Source organism: Gorilla gorilla, chromosome 4 (genome assembly GCF_029281585.2).
Source record: "Gorilla gorilla gorilla isolate KB3781 chromosome 4, NHGRI_mGorGor1-v2.1_pri, whole genome shotgun sequence".
Taxonomy (NCBI): domain Eukaryota; kingdom Metazoa; phylum Chordata; class Mammalia; order Primates; family Hominidae; genus Gorilla; species Gorilla gorilla.
Genome location: NC_073228.2, coordinates 96,970,630 through 96,993,852, shown reverse-complemented (window position 1 = coordinate 96,993,852; position 23,223 = coordinate 96,970,630). Strand labels below are relative to the sequence as shown.

General features: G+C 35.1%; 1 long non-coding RNA gene across 1 annotated transcript in view; it reads right to left on the bottom strand.

Moving 5' to 3' along the window:
* LOC129533500 (uncharacterized) overlaps window positions 1-23,223 on the bottom strand; it is a 63,208-nt gene that overhangs the window by 24,259 nt on the left and 15,726 nt on the right. The window contains exon 3 of the long non-coding RNA XR_008679767.2: window positions 19,176-19,318. This is a non-coding gene — a long non-coding RNA (uncharacterized lncRNA). The remainder of the gene's footprint in view (window positions 1-19,175; window positions 19,319-23,223) is intronic.

Sequence of the window (23,223 nt, the reverse complement as noted above, 5' to 3'; positions counted from 1 at the left end):
TGGTGTTAGTCATAGGGAAAGATGATATGAAATTCAACGTAGCTGGGCGCGGTGGCTCACGCCTGTAATCCCAGCACTTTGGGAGGCCGAGGTGGGAGGATCACGAGGTCAGGAGATCGAGACCATCCTGGCTAACACAGTGAAACTCCGTCTCTACTAGAAATGGTGGCGGGTGCCTCTAGTCCCAGCTACTCAGGAGGCTGAGGCAGGAGAATGGCGTGAACCCACGAGACGGAGCTTGCAGCGAGCTGAGATCGCGCCACTGCACTCCAGCCTGGGCAACAGAGCGAGACTCTGTCTCAAACAAAAAAAAAAAAAGAAAAAGAAAAAGAAAAAAAAGAACAAAAAAAGAAATTCAATGTAAAATGAAATATTGAATTTGCTCTAGTAAAAGGAGAGGAGAAGGATTATGTATGTCCCTAATAAGAAAAACAGGGAAAGGTAAAAGAAACAATATAGAGGACTTAATTTGGTTGATAAATTTAGGAATTGTAAAATTCACCCAGTACTTTCACTACAGCCAAAGAATTGGCATATGGTACTATTTTCTGTAGGCTGAAATATTTATAATGAAAAATGACTGCTCTTACTATAAATTTATTTTCCAGCAGCAATTACTTCTACAGTGTCAATGACTCTTGATTTTTGTTGTGTAACACTGCTACAGTTTACTTGTTAACTACATTTGGTAAATAGCTATTATCAAGTAAGAAGTATTTGTTGACTTTTGTATCACTAGCCCTGGGCCAGGTTTTATACAACCTAGCAGAAATATAAGACATGGATCTCTTTCTGCAAGGCTACTCTAACATTATTGGGTAGTCCACTCTCTGGCAACACATTTGAAGATACGATTACTCATAATATGGAAAGGGGCATGTGCTGTTGCTACAGGAAGACAGAGTTTGCCTCTAAGGGCTTTTTAGAAACTTCAAAGGAAAACATAGTACTAGCAAGCAAAGCCCTTGCTCCTGGCCTGCATCTTACAGAGCTCTGCCCTTTGGAATGCCTTCAACCAAAATTTTTAAGGTGCTTTCTGGGAGCTAAGACCTACAGAATCCAGCAGTGCCACCTAGACAAGGTCTATGAGCTTAGATTATAATATTTTTTCATAGATTTTTGAAATATTTAGAATAATTTCTAAACTTGAAGGGAATTATTGGATAACTAGAATATCTATATCAATGTCCTTTGGCTAGTAAAGGCTGTTTTTGAAAGGAGCTACTGTTGCCAAGATAGGCCAATCCCACAAACATATATGCATAAATAACCACAAGGTAGTGATGTAATTCAGGCATTCAGGATGGTAATTGTTCACGCACTGAGTGCCATGCTTCATGCTCCATATTTAGACAATTTTAAATTGCTTAGAATTAGTGGAATATACAGCATTGCTCTTGTTTCTGTGCCAGTATACTATAAAAGTTGCAATTGCTCTTTGAGTAATTATCACTATTGTCACTTTAATACTTTACCTTACTGCAAATGTAAAATTTTACCTATCTTAAATACTATTAAGAAAGTCCTTTCCCCAAAATTATTTAGATATAATTAATATTCCACCACAAGAAGAAACGATAATCTTTGATATTATCATCCAGTGAATTCAAACCTATATGCTTTCTGCATGTTTTAGAATCCTGGCCTGATAGTTAGTGAATGAATATGGTGATAATGTAATGTCAATAAACTAATAACTTAGTAATAGCTCTAAATTTGAAATCAATTTGTTATAATAATTAATATTTAAATTTCTTATTAAACTAAAAACGTCTTTCCTTTTACCTTTTCTGTTTTACTTTTCTTATTTGGAAGAAAGCCTAAGAAATTATTTGTGATCTCAGCTTATAAACTTCACATTTTAATGGGAAAGTAAATGACAAAATAAAATTGTGCGTGAAATAAGTGGTTCAGTCTAACGTATCTTCTATCATAACGTAAAGAAATTTTTTAGGCACCCAGCTGCCCCACTAATTATTTATCGTTTTAAAATGACCATTTTTCGCATGTTAATTTTTGTGTCATAGGCCACATAAAGATGGATAGGCTCTTGTAAAATGGCCAAGAAAAAAATTCTCTGATCATACTTGATTCTTGTAATCATCAAAGGGTATTTGCTTTCAAAAGAATTATTATACTTCCAGCTTGCCTGCCTTGGGGAATGTTAATTAAGTCCAAATTATTTTATGACAGAGATTTTGCCATTTTTAGAGACAGAATAAGTGAAGTAGAAGTAACAAAAACAAAATGAGAAATGAAAAAAATAAAGTTTGATATTTACCTGCAAATCGCTTATCTTTCAATTAAGCATTGGTTTACCTTTGCAGAAATGTCTCCATTTACAGATGCCTACTAAATAATAAGCTGTTTTCCTTTCCTGCTGGTACACAATTCAGTCTTTTTAAATCCATGCTTGTGCTCAGCGCTTTCTTAAGAGCTTTGTGTTATCTCTGGTATCTAGTACTTACAAGGAATCACTTTCAGTCTGTGTGGCCCAGTTCCTAACAGTCTATCGATTCATTGAATTTCCTAAATTTCAGAAAGAGACCAATTGATTCTTTATGCTGCTTGGCAGAGCGATTCTTACTTTTTGTCTGTTTCTTCCCAGCATCAATCTTAAGAAGAAAAGGTTTTCCTTGCATCCCTCTGAAGGGTTTACTAAATCCTACATCATCAAGAACATTTTAAAGCTTTATTTTGTCTGTTATTTAAAGTGGAAAATGCTGTCCCTTAAGACACTGGCACTCTGCCATTGCCTCCAGAATATTTCATGGTTTACTGTCAGGACTGCTGCTTTTTCTAGAAGAACATATGGGCCATTTTGGAGACGTATTCTGCAATATTCAGATGCTGAACATGTTATCTATTTACATTTGGTCTTCAACAAATAATTTTTCTGGAATTTTAATATCTTGTGAGTTCTTTGAAACTTTCTGAAATGTATATTGGAACATGATGGCGCCAAAGGAGGCTTGTGATTTGGAAGTAGAAAGCACTACATTTCAAGGGAGCAGAATTTAGTAACATTAGAATATATTCCTGTGATGTTATTATATTTCTTATTGAAGTGTTACTCTTTTTAAATTTTTTTAGTGATTCCAAAGAGTTACTATAAAATATTGAGAGTAAGAGGAAAAAAATCTTGTGTTCTGTGATGTTGATAAATAAGTCACTGGAATGCACTAGGAGTTGGTGCACACTTGAGGATGATTGTGTCATTAAAATTGCATCCAGTCAATCTGGTAATACCTTACCTGAATTGTTCTGTAAACACTCTTCTCACTGAAACATCTATTTGGTCTGTGTGTTTTGAGTCAAAGGAATCAAACAAAACACGGTTAAAACAATTAAAATTGAAGTAAGGCTACATTCTGAAAGGAAGTGCTAATTCCAATTCTAAGAGATAATTGTTTCCCACTTTTGCACAGTATTTTGCATCAATGACTAAACCTGAGCACATTCTAGTAGAAAGAGATTGATTCCTTATCTCACTATTTTACAGGATTATCTCCATACTGGTAATTCAGTGAGAGACTCATTGATTTGTTAAGTTATGGAGCTGGCTGCCTCTTAAATGAGAGCTAGTCTGCAAATGGTACCATAGTGATGAAAGAAGAATGTAAAAGTAAAAGAAAACAAAACAAGGGAGTAACAGCCGTTCTAAATTGGAGACTGTTAGAGACTTCATAGTCAGAAACCTCAGCACAGAAAGTCTTTTGCCCAGGTAAATATGGAGTCTTTCCAGATCCTGAGGAGTTGAGAAATTAGGCAGAAGGACACAGGTGGTGATGGTCAGAGCAAGATAAAAAGCAAAATATTAACACATGGAACAATTCCTGTGTCCCCCACATAAAGTATGAAATCAGAGACTTTAGCGAATATCACCTTTAGGGAAATCCAAGGTAAGTATGGCTGTGTGTCTTATAACTTCAATTATTTGATTCTTCTCATCTGCAAATATATACACCATCTTCTTGTCATCTTGACAGGAAAAAGAGAAGCTTGGGAAGGACCCAAATAGATGATATCTGGAGAATTAGCAAAATCCCTAATCAACAAAGCCACACGGGATGAATAAGACAATCACACAGACTCACTCACTACCATGGCAGGACAGCAGATGGAAGAGACAAAGAAGGAAATGACTTGCTCACTCTCATTTTCTGAAAAGGCCATAGAAAAAAGCCAAATTTTCTGAAAAAGTTTTAGGTATTTACTAAATTGATTAATGACTAATTAGTATATTTCATTTTCCCACAGACCATAATGCAATTACTTATATATGACTCACATTATATAGAAATGACATTTGTCTTTCGGATTAGTGCATTCTCCTTAAAATTTGATGAAAGAATATATAAAGTGTCTGTATTAAATCTGCAAATAGATATATTCTAAAAATGATTTTTTTTGGAAACAAGATTGCCCAAGCTGGAGTTCAGTGGCTCAATCATGGCTCACTGCAGCCTTGACCTCTTGGGCTCAAGCAATCTTCTCCCCTCAGCCTCCCAAGTAGATGGTACTACAGTCTCCCATCACCATGATTAGCTACTAAAAAGGGACTCTAGAGGAAGAAAAGATATTGTAACATTTTGATACATCTACTATTAGCTACCTTCCTAACCACCACCTCCCTAGTTCTGATTTATCTGATCCATTTGATGCTTTCATTTTTACTTACCCAGAGACTATAACTTGGAGCTAGAACTTATGGTACAACACATGGAAGTGTCTCACGAGAGTGCTTACCAGATACAGACAATAATTTAAACATTTCTATTCTGGAGACACACCTTTGAATTCTGTGTTTGAATATGTGTTATAAGCAACATGTTCCACATTTACCCAAAGATTCCCAAATCCTGAAACTTATTACATAATAGAACTGAACTAATTTTAAACCTACCTCCACAGAAAGCTGAAGATAGTCATAAGATCCATGCCTAGGATGTACACACATACCTGTACTCCCTCATCCAGAAGCAGAATGATCCTCAAAATGTGAATTTTGAGAGTGAAATAATGAGAAACGGGGAGGGGCAGACTCTGCTGTATTTAAGTCGGTATAGCATATTGACATCTTAGATGTTCTCAAAGGGGGTTATGTTTCCAAAATACTATGAAGACCTCGATATAGTGAAGTCTCACCTCTGACGTGGTCATTTGGTATTTTAAAATTTTTGCCCTTCACATTCAAAAGTCGTGTTTCTGATTGTGTCAGTGTATTTGTCATATCTTTGTCCATCAATAAGGCTCATGCTTGGATTGTTTATACAAGACAGACTTGCAGGGAACATTGGCAGTCAAAGAACACAGGGAGAAGGCTGTGATAACTACAGAGAGAGAATGTCACTGTGCCTTCTACTATACCCAGGCTATATGCCCCATGTTCTCACAGGGAGAGAAATTAAATGAAGAAAATAACATTAGTGAAATCTTTTATAGGCCATTAAGTCAATAAATTAAAAAATCGGTGACTTTTAAGTCTTCATTCTTAAAGGAGTACAAATGATGACTCTTGTTTTTGTGTCTAGTGGACGCAGCATCCTAGACAGCCATCAACATTTCTTTTTAGGCCAGGCATGGTGGCTCACACCTGTAATCCCAGCACTTTGGGAGCCGAGGTAGAAGGATGGCTTGAGACCAGGACTCCAAGACCTGCTTAGGCAACATAGTGAGACCTCATCTCTACAGAAAAGGAAAAAAAAAAAAAAAAATAGATGGCTGTGATGTCTCACACCTGTAATCTCAGCTACTGAAATTGAGGTGGGGAGGATCTCTGGAGTCCAGGATTTCAAGGCTGTAGTGAGCTGTGGTCACTTCATTGCACTCCAAGCCGGGTGACAGAGAGAGATCCTCCTCTTTAAAAAAATTATTTTGTTTTTAACAGTTTATAATGATAGTTATTTGCACTTCATGCTAGGAAGGCACAAATATGCTTCTCCATTCACTTGTGACTTAAAGGAGATAAGCTGAGTCACAGCTCAGCCCCAGGGTCCAGACCTTTTCCTTCTGTGGCATTGTACAACCTCTGCAGTACTGGGCCATAGGAGGAGCATGATGTGTAGTATTGTATCATCATGAAGCTTGATCTTATACATTTTGAAATATCATGAGCTCTAGGCTGCTGGCAGAGAATAAACAAAGATCAATCATGTACGCTGATGTTACTGTACTTAGATATCACCACTGGAAGTAATTCTTTTTTCTTCAAAGAACAGCTTTCTGGTTTTTGTTGTGTTAGTTAACACCTTTATAGGTAGGGCCCCACCGTACTTTGGTGTGAATGCTAACCACATTAGAGTGAAGCTTTATGCTAATACTGCAGCTTAAGTGTTTTCTTTCCACAGTAACCACTAATCTAAAAGCTATATAGCAAATCTTGGTTGGATTGAAGTATATGGCCCAAGTGCTATAGCATGGAAGAGCCACCCTCATCTTTTATCTCTTATCCCTGTACTACTATCATTTTTTAGCTGCTAAAAGAGAAAATTTTTATTTTGTTTAATTGGTGACAATTTAAAAAATTAAACCAGTCTTCAGTATCTCATAAGGCATGTGATTTCTATACCAACATCCACTCATATATTTTAAATGGTGAAACTGGCTTCCTCTTTGACATGCTTAGAAGAGACCCTAGCTTTGACTTTTTATGCCTTCAAATGCACTATGAATCATCCTGCCAAACTCCTGCCCTTCATGTGAATGATATATTTTATTTACACTCTTAGAAAAAAATCTATGCATGGCCATTATTAATCACTCACACCTTTAAGAATGATCTTACCTTTTAGCTATTCATCAAGATCTGTATCCTTCCTGTTAGAAAGAGACACATCATAACTGATGTACAATCAAACTGTAGATGGGTTCAAGTACACAGCTATTACCAGAATAGATGCCTCTTCATTTTAGGATTACACACACATGCACACACACTCACTCAAGTCTCTGTATGCTGTATCTGTTTTGGCAACTTTCTTTAAAATACCAAACTGCTGAAACTATGCGTTAGCTGTTAGGTAATACATCACTATGATATTTAAGAACAGCAGACCATTTCCAAAGGTTGCTCTCATCTGGAGCAAGGTTAATAAGACATTGGATGAGTAGAATTAACGAAGATTCAAAGATCATGTCTATGATTTTTTACAAAAGCAAGAGAAGAAAAAAATGGCTATTTAGAACTTTTAAGTTATCTCTGATTGTGTACTAATCTCAAGAGAAGATTTTATAATTGAACGATATCACCATTTAATAATCAAGAAAATACTTTTTTCTATATTCAGTAATAGCTGTGATACATGTTTTTGTTAGTGAAGAAATATTAAAAGCAGCCATACAATGTTTTTAAATAATCTCACTTTTTGGTAGACATTCTCATGTGCCTCTGAAAATGTTGATTGGATATTGGAAAGATGATGCTCATGTCATCCCAAGGGGTAAACCAAACCAAACCAACCAAACCAAACCCAGCTTGACATATCTTTGATTCTCTCTTTTTCTTTAGATACTATATGATTTTGTATTGCAATGAGAATTAGAAAAGTCCAAAAGTTCAGATAGCTTCTAAAAACATATTAAGATAACATAGCAAAATGAAGTGGAAAGTGCTTCAGAGTTAGAGTCTTCTTATGCAACATCTGTTTGCAAACATGTGTAACCTTAGAAATATCACTGAAATAAATTTATCAAGAGAGAGACATTTAACTACACAGGTAGCACTTTAAAATTACAAGATCAAGAAAAACATTGCAGCAAAGCTTTAAATCTTCCTTTCCATCAGAATGTTTAACTCCCTGGGCATTAAGGAATTACTCAATAGAAAAGAAAATAACCCTAGAAGAAAATGTAGCCAGCAGTAAAGCTGCTTACAATTTTTAACGGGCCCTAATATATATAGTAGAAAGGCAAATGATTCTACACTCACTCCAGAACTTGTCAGGAATTTCTAGATTCTTAAAATTAAAAAATTCCTTAATTTTTATTTGCTGGCATTAAAATCTTCCAAAGAGAAAGGTTGGGATATTAAGTCTATCATGGGGAACTTTCTTACTAATTTCCTGACTTCATAAAACGCAGATCTGCAAGACACAAGATCTAGTCTTAATTTAGACCTTATAAGTAAACACCAGTGCAAAGAAAGGCAGTCCCATGGTATAATTTACTACAAGTAACAGGGATATCTATCTATCTATCTATCTATCTATCTATCTATCTATCTATCTATCTATCTATCATGTTACTGTCTATCTATCTAATCTGTCTCACTAATAAGTGTCTTAAACACAGCATAGCATTCAATCTTTCTTAAGCTATATTTAGTGATTGCTTACAATGTGCCTGATGTTGTTTAGAATATTGGTGGGAATAAAAACGTTGCAATTAAAGGTTCCTTTTTTTTTCAAGGAGCTCACAGTCTAGGTATAGGAGACTGATGAAAATAATAACATTGTCATGTGACCTGGGCCACAGTATAGATGAGGATACAATGTTGCTGGAACATTGAGTATAATTCTTCAGAATTATACTCAATGTGGATTTTAAACACATTGTGGAAAAGCTATCCTACTTCTTTTAAAAATATCTTTCTGAGAGTCTATGTAATTCTGTGATCTCATATATTGTGCTGCTTTAAAAAGAGCACCCCACTTTTTTCATCTCAAACTGGCAGTCTCATTCAATGAGGATGCTACTCTAAGTCATGATGAATTCAGAGCAGCCAGATTCATTTTCTCCATGTTTCAGGAAGACAAAGACAAAGACAAAGGAATACTCCTTTAGGATCTGGATCACGTTAGCCTGTTACATCTCAACCATCGAACCTGCCCAAGATGCACCCAGATTAGTCAATAAGCAGATGATTAGAGATAAAACCTCTCATCTTGGGATAAATTTAATCCAGGCAGCATGTGCTCTTTGGTCATTTTATAAATATAGCATTTTAGAACAGCATTCTCAGAGATCCAGCAGTGCATATCCAGCATTGTAGCTAAAATATTCAAATAGAAATAAAAATAACTCCCCAGAAAGTCGCTGGCACTCATGTTTCCGTTGGAGAATAATTACAGAAGTCAGTTTAAAAGCTAGCATAAGAGATGTCGAAACACCACCTCTCACCCCCACAGAAATGCTAATGACTAGTTGTATTATAGACTTAAAGAAAAGGTTCCAAAACCTTCTCTTTCCCGGCTTTATGGAGTCAAAACTACTGGCCATTCCCAGGCTCTTTGGAAGAGAACAGAGATTCCCTGGACAGTGAGGAGATCCATCCACATACCTCTTAGGGCAGAAGAATGTATCCCTGAAGGGTTAGTATTTATAACTCTGTTATTTTCTAATCCTATTACTGTAATGTTTAGGTGAATTGAATATATTTCCTTATTTATCTCTGTGCAATCTCATTTATTTCCTGCAATAATGACTTTTGGCTGACCCTACAGTTTTGCTTCTTCAATGTTTAAAAAGAATATATACAAAATTTAGGTAAAATCTGTTTATAATAACATGGAGTACTGTCCCCTTAGGATGCCTGATGACAAAGCTGGTGATACAGTGACTACACATCCAGCCCATGACTTCATGTATTTTATTAACCTAACTTATTATTACAACAAAATCATGGTTTCCATTGACTACATATTCAGCACATACATATTCACACTAATGTGTGTGTTTATATGTGTGTGTGAAATAGCTACACAATGAGTTATTGAATTGTGTGTGGAAAATATGCTAGGCAACTGCAAATTACAAGGATTTAATGCCATCAAGGGGTTCAATGGTGACATCATAAATCAACAGAGCAAGGTTTAAATGGACCGTGGTTCCCCACAACTCTAAGATTCTCCTGGAGCTATGATTTTAAAAGTCATCTACTCTCCCAACCACCATTCCCTTATACATGGATAATTTGTGTTATAATTTTCATCTTCTCCAATTCTCTCTACTTTTCCTCACCAACTTCAAACCTTTTTAAACCCAGAAAGAATCTGTTGTTCCCCCCTGTGCTATTAGAGCAGCTATATTTAAATGTAATACCTGAGTGTCCCAAGTTTAAATCTAACAATTCTAAAAATCTTGCCATTCTGGGCTAGGTGTCACACTCATGCAATATGACAGACAGGTGACAACACACCCAAGAATTAAGAGATTTTCTCCTCTTGAATAATAATGTGCTTCATGCACCTATCCCCTTTTCCTCTGAGACTAGGAAATCTAATTACATATATATATAGTACCCCTGTTATAACTGCAAACATAAAATTAATTTTACAGTTTTGCTTTTTATTCATATCTGAAGTTCAGAGAATTCAAGTAATGTTCTAATTATTTCTTATGTCCTAAATAATTCCCCTTTCTCTCTGATGGAGTCTTACAGGGGAATATATTAACATAAAATAATAACTGGCCCAAATTTTGTCCAAATTTAAATATGTCCTAGCAAAGCCAGCCCCATTGTAATTGCTTTTATGTGTCACTTTAAAGCTAAGAGACCCAACCTCCTGGCAGCTTTGCTTTGGGTCTTAATTAGCCACTTAACTGCAAATTGGTTGGCACCCTAGTCCTTTCATCAGTTATTACCCAAATAGCATCACGGACTTAGGATAAAGAAAAGAAAGATCCCACATGTAGCAGGTCTTTCCATCATTATTGCCCTTTAATACAAAGAGGGGGGGTTCCCAACTCTAATTAAGGCTACGTTTCCAATAGGTAATTGGCATCTTATTTAACTCACTCTCAGTGCGATGTCTTAAAGGGAAAACAATCACAGTAATGTGTGGACAGTGCCATGGAATTTACAAAATATTTTCACCTACTTTATTACTTTTACATAGTGTCTGATATAGACACATATGAATCAATATGTTTTTATTGGTCACCATGATTTAAGATGTAGATTTTATTTCACTCTTTATTCCATTTGCCTGCATATCCATTAACTTATTGCATACAATTAACTAAGCCCATTTCCAATATATATAAAAGGGAGTTAACATCTTTATTGTTTGTCACACTTCTAGAAAATGAGCTCACTGAGAGATATACTATATGGATTGGTCCTCACTGATAAAGCAAGCCTAAGTGGTTACTGGGAAGAAAAGTCACCACCTTCAAAGAAGATTTGAATTAGTTATGAAAGAGCAATTAGTTATGGGAAAATAGCAAGAGAGGCTTTGCTCTGTGAATATAGAAATAAACATATAAGGGAAAAAGAGACTATAGATATAGGTCAGATCCCAAGACTTTCAAAAGTAAGATGAGAATTTGAGAAAAATGTGAGTCTAGAAAATTAATTATTTAGTGTTTTAGCAGAATAGCATCAAGTGATGCTTTACATACAATATTACATAACATACTTTGTTTCTGCTAGAAAAGAAAGTAAATAATAATGGTGCCTTCTTCATAATCAACACTGCGCGTGTGTGTGTATGTTTAAACCATCTTTTTATTCTAGTCCCCTTAACTTATCCTGTAATACCTTTTATATTTTTTAAATTCAGGCACTCTTTTCTATTCTGTTGTTTTAAGTCATTGTATTATATTTGGTGAGGTAAACTTGAACCTCCTCTGCCATTCTAAAAGACAGAATGGTTAAGAATTTGCACATCCCAAATTTCCTCTGCTCATCACAGCTTCTGGAGCTGACAGCTAAATCTGCAGGCTGACCAAGAGTAGAATTATTTCAGGCTGTGTGTTGCTGAAAACTTGGAAATAGTGAATTATGTTTATGAGATTCATTTCTAAACTGTACCAGAGCTTATAAAATATTAGTATTTATAATAACTTGTAACAACAAACACAGCATGGAGGCAGCTGTTTCATCAGAGAATGAGCCACAATGATCTCAGACATTTGTCTATTTATCGTGGATTGGATTTCCTTGGCAAACAGTTCAATAAGGAAGACAAGCACACCAGCACAACACTATGCTTGACACTGCCCAATACTCTGTTCAAAGTTATGTTGAAATTTTCCCCTACAGTCACCCAAAACCCTTAGTACCTATATTTGGTAAGCCTGTTGCCTTTCAATAGAAATCTGAAGACTCTTAATGTGAAACTGAGGTTAAACGAAGTAAGGCTTTTGATAAAATGCAAATAGGAGGTATTTTGGAGAGAACGCAGATATTTTTCTTTTTGGTCACTATAGGCAGTATATACGAATAAATCCCCAAAGGAGCAGATGCATGCTTACAGAAAAGATTTGAAAGAAAAGTCATTACAAATTATTTTGCTTTAACAATCTAAAAAAAAACCTGTTCCTATAAAAGATGAGTTATTAACTCTGGGAACCCTGGAGCTTTTTTTCTCCCATTATGTGATTATAGAGTATCCCATTTTATGTAGATTATGCATTTGAATTTTTCCAATGAATTCTCTTCCCTAAATAAAAATGCAACAATCTCCTGGAAGAAGCATGATAATACTGTAATTTCTATGAATGACTCACCTATTGAAAGATTTTATTTTTCTAGATCAAACAAAAAAATGAAGCACTTTACTTAGTGTCTTTCACATACTAGGTACTGAATAAAATGTCTGAACAAACAAAATACATGGGAAGAAAGAACTAGATCTAAGAAGAGAATAATTCTAGTTAATGCTGCATGGTTCCATCTTCAATATATAAGGAACTAATGTTCCTTGTATATTATATCAACCACCTCAAAAGGAAAAGCATTTTATTTCTGTTTTCCACCAAGAGCCTTGGATAAAGGAGTGTCCACCTGAAATTTGTGTGCAGCCAAAAATGTGAAAAAAAAAAAAAGAAAGAAATCTTGGTTATGTCTGAGTGTTGAATAGGCTTTGCATGTGGTAGGAATTAGCCTGAAAAATGAAATGGACAGTCTCTTTCTTGCCCTTCAGATAAGTTTATTCTGGCCAGAAAACACATTCCAGGGTTTTTCTAATTTCCTTATTGGTGGGTTCTTTGGGGTGAGCAGCCACAACAGTTGGTCTAGGTGAGCAAGTCAGGACTACAATGCTTCAAGTCTCTTGGGAGATGTAATTTTTATACCAAAATGGAAGTTATTCAGGGTGTTTTCTTCCCCAGCTGTTTTTAAGCAGACAGTGTGCCGACCACCCAGGGGATAAGACTGGGATGGGTGGAAGTGGAAGAAACTGTTCAATGACTCAAAAGAAAAACTGCCAGTTTTTTGGGGAAAGTTGTATCATGGAAAAAGACCATGAAATCCTGGTCTTAAATGATTTGTTTTTATTTTTTACTCTAGTTTCTAAATCTCTCTCCTATGAGCACCCCTTCTTTGGAAAGAAAAACATTATAGAAGGCCAGCACTCAGAGATGCTGTAGGAAAAGTATGTATTAAACTTATGTCAAGTTCACAGAATAAAGACAATGGGTGAGTCTCATCTCTTAGTTACTTTTTGTTTGTTTTTTCCACCCTATTTTGAGTGGTATTGAAAATGCAATGAATAATTTACTATTAATTGAATAAACTTATGCAAGCTATTTTATCCTCGTAATTTTATAAGACTGGATTTATAGAACTGACTTGTATAAATAAACTATCCAGTAGAATTACTACTTCAAAACTAATGAAAGATTGGAAGAATCTGATTTGATGGTTTTGTTTTAATCAATAATGAATTTGTAGGTTTTCCTGATATAATTCATCCTTGGCTATATGGTGAACAGAACTAAGTTGACCAGGTTGCCATTAAGAATAGAAACATAACGATTTTTACGATGTTGCTTAGAATATAAACATCATGAGATTAGGAAAACAAGCTTTTTCACTACTGTATTTCTAGCACTCAGAACACTTCCTGACAAATATTAAAATAAGCTATTGCTGAATAAATGCACCTAAGTCCGTGATTCCTCTGACCAAAGAGATAAACTATAAAACCGAACCAAATAAAACAAAATCACACACAATCAAGAATTCCAGAGGCAGATCCAGATCACAGAAATTTGAACATTTTAGTAGATTGTCCAGTAATTTTGGTCATCACCTAATTTCAGTAACCACCAACTATTATACAGCTTGGTACCATGTATTAGAATCCAAAAATAAGTTCACAGACATGTATCTCATTTAAAAAAAGAATTTGATTGTCTTTAAAAGAAGCACATTCAATCTGATTCATTAAATTTTTATATCACCCTATCACTGTCCACTAGTTCCATTTTATTAATTTTCTTTATTTATCTGGCCACTGAAGACATTTTGGTTTCCATTTCCTGAATTTTACATGCTTATAACTTAAAAGTTTTGACAGACTCTCAATTTATATGAAGGTTTAAATTTGATCCTTATTTTTCATTATTTTGTTTTTATATTTCTTACAGGAAATGGAGTAAATTTTTAAGATTAAAAATAGAAATATCAAGAAGAAACTTGAAATAGATGTCCTTTAACATACCCTCCAACTATGAAATATATGAGGCCACTGAGGATAAAAGCCTCATGTGTTTAGTACATTTGTCAGGTCTCTAATATCACTTTTATGGAGGGAGGTATGCAGGCGACACACAAAAAAGAAGTTTATGCCTTGAAGGCCTGAAACAAATCCGCCTTCAGATGAAGAAATCTCATGCTTTATCTTAGAATTTAATGTTGCTTAAAAAAAGAGGCATACTGAAAAATGATATTTATCTCTTTCAGGTTGTCAGTGTGATAGGGGACCGAAAAATTCCTTTGTGGTTTGAAGGACACTTTAAGGCTTCTTGAACTGGTTTTTGCTTCTCTTCTCAGCCTCATCTCTTACCATCTCTCTGAACTTTTATCCAAACTATTTACAGTTGCTGAAACAGACCATGAGCTTTTTTACGTTTGGAGTATCAGTCACAGGCAGAGAAGTAAAGTTGGAGAATTAGAAATAAGGGAGCATTTTCTTACCTTCTCTCATATTGATACTACTGCCTAGAATACTTCCCTCACCTTCTTTTCTTCTCTAATTCCTCTCCTAGATTCTAATAAGAAGTAATTGCTTATGCCTGGAGGAAACAGAGTTTCAATTTAATCCACCTGTCACCGAGTGGGTGGTTGCTTTAAGAAATGGTGCTCTACCACAGGTTCAGGTTAAGTTCCTACTGCTCGTAGACATTAAGAAATGACAATAACTAGAATAGCTTTGGTGAGGAGAAGGTCATGCATAGCCTCCAGCCCTGCCACCATGACTATTCTGTTCATGGTTCCATTGCACAAGCACATTTAGTAGTCAAGGAAACAAGCTGGCTGATATCCACAGGACAAGTCATCCTATCCATCTGTTACTGAGTGTCTACTCTGCACTCAATATGGTGGACATTTTTAGGTAAGTATTAATGGGGTACACAAAGAGCTACAGGCTTTCTACCTATCCTCAAAGCCTATCTTTATCTATACTCAAGCCTTCCTTATCTATAATTCTCCAACTTTACTTCTCTGCCTATGACCAAGGTACTTCCCACTATCCATGAGTTCATGTCTTACCATATCTCAGGTCACTTTTCTCTATTATGTGAATGACCAAGCCTACTGCTTTTATCTCTGCCAGTGTAAGCTTTCCCTTAACACTGTCCTTTAGACACATTCTAAGTGGAAATGTAATATAATGGCAGTCCATTTTTGACTACCACCAACATATATGAAAAGCCCCAAATTCTTGTATTCTTCGTCATTTGGTTGTAGCAAACCCCTACCCATGCAATAGGTCATAATGAGCTGAAGGACAAGTGATGTATAAAGTGCTGTCAGGATGCATATACATGATGCTGGTCAGAGCCCATTCAGAGCAACCGACTCAGAGGCAGTACTACAATGTTTGTTGTTTTTATAATCAGCAGGATATCATCAACATTGATGGAGAAAATGAACTATTTTGAGATGTTAAGGAAAGTAAATCTTTAGGAACTTTCTAAATGGAGGGAGATGAAATTAAAATGGCTGTAGGAGATTGGAAGAGAATGCTTATGGGATGGCTTCTAGGCAAAGCATGATCAACAGATGTAGTCAATGTAAGAAACTGTGCCCGAGAAAAGAAGGAGGGATAACAGGGCAAGGGATGAGGACAGGGAATTCTGACAGTTTTGAAACAGAGTGTAAACATCTACATGGCACAGAATCCCCTGGAAGACCTAAGGAGCGAGGAGAGTAGTGATCCTCTTAAGACTGCTTTTTTGCTGAGAACTAATTTATAGCAGTTCTTATGGATTCTAAGTACAAGCTTTTGCAGTGAGAGCTGTAAACTTCAAATCTAGTTACAAGTGCTCTAGTTCTGTCTTTGCCCCCTTGAGGTTTTCTCTTTTTCTGCAGGGGGGGTGGGGGGCAGGGAGCTACAAATGTGAGAGACAGTGAGAGATAGCATAGAAGGACTCCAACCCTCTTTCATGCTCAGCCACTATGCAGTTACAGTTGCAAATTAGAACCATAGGATTCTGTGAATATCCCAAACGGGTATCCTCAAAGTCTGACAAAAGACAGTTATGGTGTGAGATGTGAGCAATGCTATATAAAACATAAAATAAATTCATTAAATGTGCAAGAGATTAGACAGCTAAGTGATTAGACAGCAAATAGTGCAATGGCGATAATATTTTTCATTAGTGTACAGGGTAAGAACTACAAAAAAACTGTATTTTAATAATGTCTGGTTAGGGATGTCTGTAAGGCATTCCATTTGCCTGGAATGAGAGAAAATGTGAAGAATAGCAGATAGATTTTGGTGATATTTGCATGTAGATGTATCTGGTACCTGGATCCACATGAGTATTTAAAGCTGCTTAAAATCTTTACCTAAGCATCTTAAGTTGGAGTCACATGAAACTTCCTTTACAAATGAGTTGTATGAGGTGAAGTTGAAGGAAATTCTGAAAGAGCAACTGAGTAGTCAAAACAGCAACACAAAGCAAAACAAAAAACTGTGGAGCTGTTGGGTGACTGAGGGGCTTAAGAACACCCAAGAGTAATAGTTTGGTCTTGCTAAGATTGAAGCGACATGACAAAACCATTGTTTCATACAGAAATTTATATTAGTGACATATAGTACGACAGAAAAAAAATTAGACAGCTTTTTATTCAACATTTCAGTATGCAAATTAAAAGTAGCACATCTAAAACATTGCTTTTGCTCTTTCCAAAACTGCTATCAGTCTGATGCGGAAGGTCCTCTAAGTATTCTATCATGAGACTGACCTGACTGTGATCTGAACTAGTCTTATCTTATGTCTAAGAGAATGACTAGCTATCTTTTGCACAGCACCAGCTGCCCCCTCTTTCTTTTTAACATTTTTGATGTAATACTGTGTAAACAATATTTTATTTGTGCATGAATTCAGGTTAGACGGCATTAAATCAGAGAAGAGTTCAAACATTGTTTTTGTTCAAAAGATGTGTCAGTGATGGGATGGCAGATGACTCCGGTATGCAAATATTTTGGCTCTCCTGGAAACAAGATGAATTCCAGCATAAACTACTTCCACTTGCAGAATTATCTTAATAAAAATAAAGTCATATTATTTTTTTGGCTCACTTTTTTTTATAAAGACACACTTTTCTTTATTTCAGTCTAATGGCTCTGAGATGCATTCTCCATGACTAAGGTTAAGTTGGGGGATACAGATGGAACACTGTACTATAAAACCGTAGTTTTATCCATCTGGATAAACTTCTATGCTACTATTACCCATATGGGAAATTGCAAGGAGAGCAGAAATATGACTTTCATTAGATTTGTAATATATATTAAAATAAAGCAGAGATTATCTATCAATTTGTTTATCATTTGGACAAAAGAATGTGCCAATCATCCAACTATATACATTTCCATATACAATTGAATACCCTAGATATTTACATCTGGATATGTTGTCTTGTGTAAAAATCTTTTAAAATGATCTATAGTTTTTATTCTGTTCTTTTCTTCCCGCAAGCATGGCATATTGTAAATTGTCTCAAAGAGTCTTGTTACAATGTTTAGTTCTTTAATCTCATGTCAGACTGAAGGTTAGTTTGACCCATATTAAATAAGGGTAGAAAAATAGAAGAGAAGACATTGGTGATAAACAGTGTTTAATTCCATTTTGGAGGAAACAATCAACTCTCTTTCCATAGGATAAAGCTGAAAATGGCAAAAGCTCACACAAATATACAGTGCTGTATCATTCTCAGGTTAATAAAAACAATCTATATGCAGGGTAGTGAACAAGAGAAAAGTTATGGAAAACATTTCTCAACCAAGGACAGTGTACCAGATGTGCTAAGACTTATGGGAGCAATCAGAGGTGACCAACTCTCTGTGGCGGGCCTTATTAAGTTAGACTGTGACCCAGCACCTTCAACTTATTAAAACGTCGAGAACTTCAGTGATTAAAACCAAAGATAGGTCAGAAACAAACCTTCAGAATGTCCCCGCTCTGATATTTTCTTATAGGCATTAGGCCCTCATGGAGATGCTTCTCTTGATCCCTGGATTTTAAAAAACTAGATATTTGAACTGGAGTTACCCAGAATTTGAAGGTAATTTTAGTACAAGATGCTTCTTCAGTTTTTCTCAATAGTTTCACTACCTAAAGAAATATACTTACAAGGTAGTTTTTGCATGTAATCAGAACTGTGATCAGAGGAGCAGATTCATGGGTATCTCAACACATTCAGTTAGGTGCTATATGAGAAGTGAGAGTGTAGCAACAGATAGAGATGCTAGGAATAAACTTTCAAAATCTTACAATTAATGTATGTAAAAGATATAATTAAGTTAACACCAGTTGAAGATTTAATACTGCACCAATTCATATCCTAGGCTTTAAATATTGTATGAAATTAGTTAACTTTTCCCTGTCCTGGGCTCTTCCTCTCCTACAAATGTATCTATCTCTATAATATGATAAATAGATATAATTAACTCTGAGTGCTCTTGTATGTAAATGTATAGATGCATATGGGTATCGTGCATACATAAATAACTACTATGTAGGTGTTTAAGATTATGCTAAATGTTACCCTTCCTGTTGTCTTGGAGATTAAGCAGAAGTCTCAATTTAATATACACCAAAACCCTGGACATCAGGAAGCTGCTGCATCACCTCTACAGCATGTGCAAAAAAACATTGTGAAACTGGATCTGCAAGCTTTAGCCTGTTGTTAATCTCTAGGTTACAAAAGAGAAGATGTAAGGTCCATTTCCTCCTCTAATCCCACCCCTTCTCTTTATGGTATTTTCTCTTACCTCTTTGCCAAGAAAAGGGGTTGTCTTCAAGAGAAGAGTTTTATAATTTGAAGAGTTTGAAGAGCTTTACAATTTCCTGGAATGTAAGGACCATACGACCTGGCCACTGCTTTTTGTAGGAGAATTCAGAAGGCAGCACAGCACTAGAGAAAGGGCAGAACAGAAAGTAAGCTACAACTCCATCCGGTGACAAGGGCCAATGGGAACAAAGGGAGCCTTTCCCTCTTGAGGTATTGGACCATTTCACAGAACCACCTGTGGGGCAAGGCACAATGCAGAGGCTGAATTGACACTAACAGAGGTCCTTGGAGGAGGAGTCGATGGCAGCCAACTGCAGGAAGCTTCTCAAAACCTGCAAAGCTCCTTATGAGAGAGTGGAGAATTCACTAAGGGAGAGTGTTTATTCCTTCTATCTCATGATTTCAGTGAGCTAGAGAGAAATGCAAATTTTCATAGAAATTTGCAGTTAGGTGATTTTTGGTTGAATGGACTTTTATCTAAACATAATATTAAAATCTGGGGAATCTGTCTAACATTTTTGTTGAGGCATTTCTATATACTGCTTACAAGAATGTAAATGGGAACAAACTTTCTGGGGGAAAAATGGTAATGTACATTAACAATTCCCCAGAAACTCAAATTCTTTGGCCTTTTATTTTTCTTTCTATAAACCACTCCCTAGAAAACTAATGAAAATTCAGACAATAGGATGCATTGTAATTTTATTTCTAATAATAAATATATATAAATGACTTGTATTTAATAAGAGAATGGTTACATATGTTATAGAATATCTGTTATTGGGGAGATGCTACATAACTATTTAAATTGTTATTTTTGGAGATTATATATGGTCATATGATAAAAAAGTTAAGTGACAAAGTAACACGCAAAATTGTATATTTTCCGTAATATCAATTTAAAGTATTCCTGGCCATATGAAATATATATATACTTAGATAAAAAGATTGAAACATTAAAATATTAACAAGCATTAAAATTGATGGTTGGAGTGTGAATGGGTGATTTAATAACTTCATTTTACTTTTCTAAATTTTTCAAATTAAATTAACATTGTATTGTTCTTATAATTAGAAGCCACAAAATATGATGTGATTTATTTTGGTGAGTCAACAAGCAACATTATTTTTCTTGACTTACCATGTTAATAATGCTAGCATAATAGAACACACCTAAAATTCCATAATTCAATATATTTTATCGCACTAATTCCAAGCCTTATTTTAAAACTATACTTTTATATAATGATACAACTTCAGATGAGTGAGCGATCTCACCAAAAAAACATAGATTTGCTGTAGTTTCTTAAAAAGTGTTTTTGAATACTTTTGAATCTTTTCTGGTCAAAAACAAATTTTTTTTACTGATATATTATTTTATATATAAGATTTTACATATTAAGATAGTTGATTATGTTCTTTAGACAGCCATCATATTTCATTCCCTACAAATCTTAAATCCCTGCCTTTCTAGTATGTCTATCATGAAGAACAGTGTTTTGGAATTCAAGTATTTGAACATGAAAAGTTGCAGCTCATTGCATGTGAGAAAACTGCATAGAAAAGCATTGTCTTTGTATGGAGACACAAAGCTCAGATCACTTTTCAGATTCCCACATGTTCCTTCTTTTTCCTTGATCAATATTCTGCCTCTGTTGTTCTCCCATTCACTTTTTGACTTGAATGAAAATCCTCATCACACGTCTTCCTGTATGGCTATGCAAGGGTTGGAAGATGTAGCTTGGAAGTGTGAGGAACTTGCTGTCTGTGAAGTGAACCTTGACCAGTACGTAACAGGGGACCGAAAGCAGTCAAGGTACATAAACTGCTTCCTTTTTCTTTCTTTCTCCCATGGGCTCCTCTAATGCTTACTTTTTTCTTGCGAAAGTTACAGACAAGTTCTGAGTGCCAAATAATGCAAGACTAGGTAAGTCACCATGTCTTTTTGAAGCTCATTGGTAAACAGTGACGAGCGTGGTACAACATCATAGCAAACTAGTTTCATTTTCCTTTGTCTTACTTCTTTTCTCTCACCTTCACATGGCATCAGGGTTAGCATCTCCCAAAAAGTTTTAATCACTGCCTTTTGCTTTGCTTTCTTGAAGAACCAGTTTAAGATACTTTCCCCTTGAGATGATTTCTCCTACCACATGTAGACTTGGTATGGCTTGGGCCATCAGCATTTTGAGAAAAAGTTTTGCTACTAAACTTGCCTTTGCTATTGTTTTGGAAGATAAAGGGAAAAATAAAAGGATCTGAAGAATAGGAGCTTATTTCTTTAGACACCTAAAATTGTGACAGAAAAGATTATTCTGTCCAAGTCAATTCTCAGGTTGTGGTAGTAATCATAGGACTCTGCCAGGAAGAAAAAGAGAGTTAGCCCACTATGGCCTAGAAAAACACTGTTGCCTTCAAATTCATTATTTTGAAGATTGTATAGCACAGTCTAGATTGCATGAAAATTGAGATTTTCCACTCAGTAGATGATCTTACATATATTGTCTGAAACTCAGTCAACAACCCAAGACCTTTGTGATTATAAGCCAGTTTAAACTGGATTCTATGCATTGGGATATTTTATATCTGAAAATGTTTGCATTAATCCCAGTAGCTGCCCTGGATGGATTTGGGAAGATCACAGTAACTCAAGTGTGGCTGTGTGAAGTTAAGTGAATGTGGCAATAACTTTGCCATAAAAATTGAAGTTGGAAATGAGTATAAACATTGACAATTAAATTTAGGAGATAGTTTATAAGTTGGTGAATGAAAGTGCCTATGAGGTGTTAAAACTGAAAGAATGCATAAATGTTGTTATTGATGTAAGTGTGGCTTAGCTAATTGAAGCCACATTTAAAACAATTTCCAGGTTCAACTAGTATCAATAATAATGAAAGGTCTATACGGCATCGAGAAAAATTCTTCTGAGCCTTTTTTGTGTTCTAAATGCTCAAAGATTATCTTTTGTTATTAACAAGAATTTGATGGTAAAGATATTTTGACATCCAGAAAGGTCTAAAACAACCATAATATCCACATTTTTTGGTGAATAAATGTAAGGACTCTAATGTGACTAACTGGACATTTGGTTACCATTCATGTTCATGAATCATATTTCTTTCTAAAGCAAGAGATTGGTTCCATGGTAGCAGAATACATTAATAAAATACTTTCATTTTAACCTAAGAAAAAAATAAACTAAGTAGCATATGTGCCAAAAAAAGAAAAAAAGAAGAAAAGAAAGACAACAATATAGAAAATTAAAAAATTGCATGGTTCAACCTAAATCTTGGTAGAAATATGCAGGAAAGTAAACTCCCTCCAATGAAACCATCAGAATATGCACACCAGACAACATTTCCTTTTATAAAGTGTGTCTGTGGTCTTCACAGCATGTTCTGGGTTATTTTTTATAAATAAAGAAATATTCAATGAAAATAATCACTTTGTTGAATTTCAAAATCATAAAAGTAATGTAATTTTTAGTGTAGAGCAGAAAACATGTAAAGAAAAGCATACTAAGGGAAACAAAATTTGTAAGACCGTGAGAGCCACTGCTATTGGTTCACAATTTTTTTAATATGTTCACAAACGTGTACTCCTGAATAATGATAGGACTATATAAGCAGTGATGTATTGTTTTGTGTTTTGTTTCTAGTCATCAATTTTCTCTATATTTTCTCAACTTACTTTTCTTTGAAAATTCCATTTTTAATGTCTCATATGAGTAGTTCATATGGATATAGCTTATCTTATTTACTTACTAGCCCAAAGGTGAATATTTAGGTGATTTTTCCATTTTTGTAGTAGAGAAAACTCTGTACTGAGAATGATCTACATACTATTTTTTTTGTGTGTATGAATCTCTTATTCTTTCATGAGAAGTATAATTACTGGGTCAAAGGGCTTAAACAACTTAAATTTTTTAATATATATTTACTAAATTATTTACAAAATGCTATCTGATGTATTTTCCACTTATATTTTTGACTATTCATTGATGTTTAACTTTTTATTTGTTAGCAATTTGT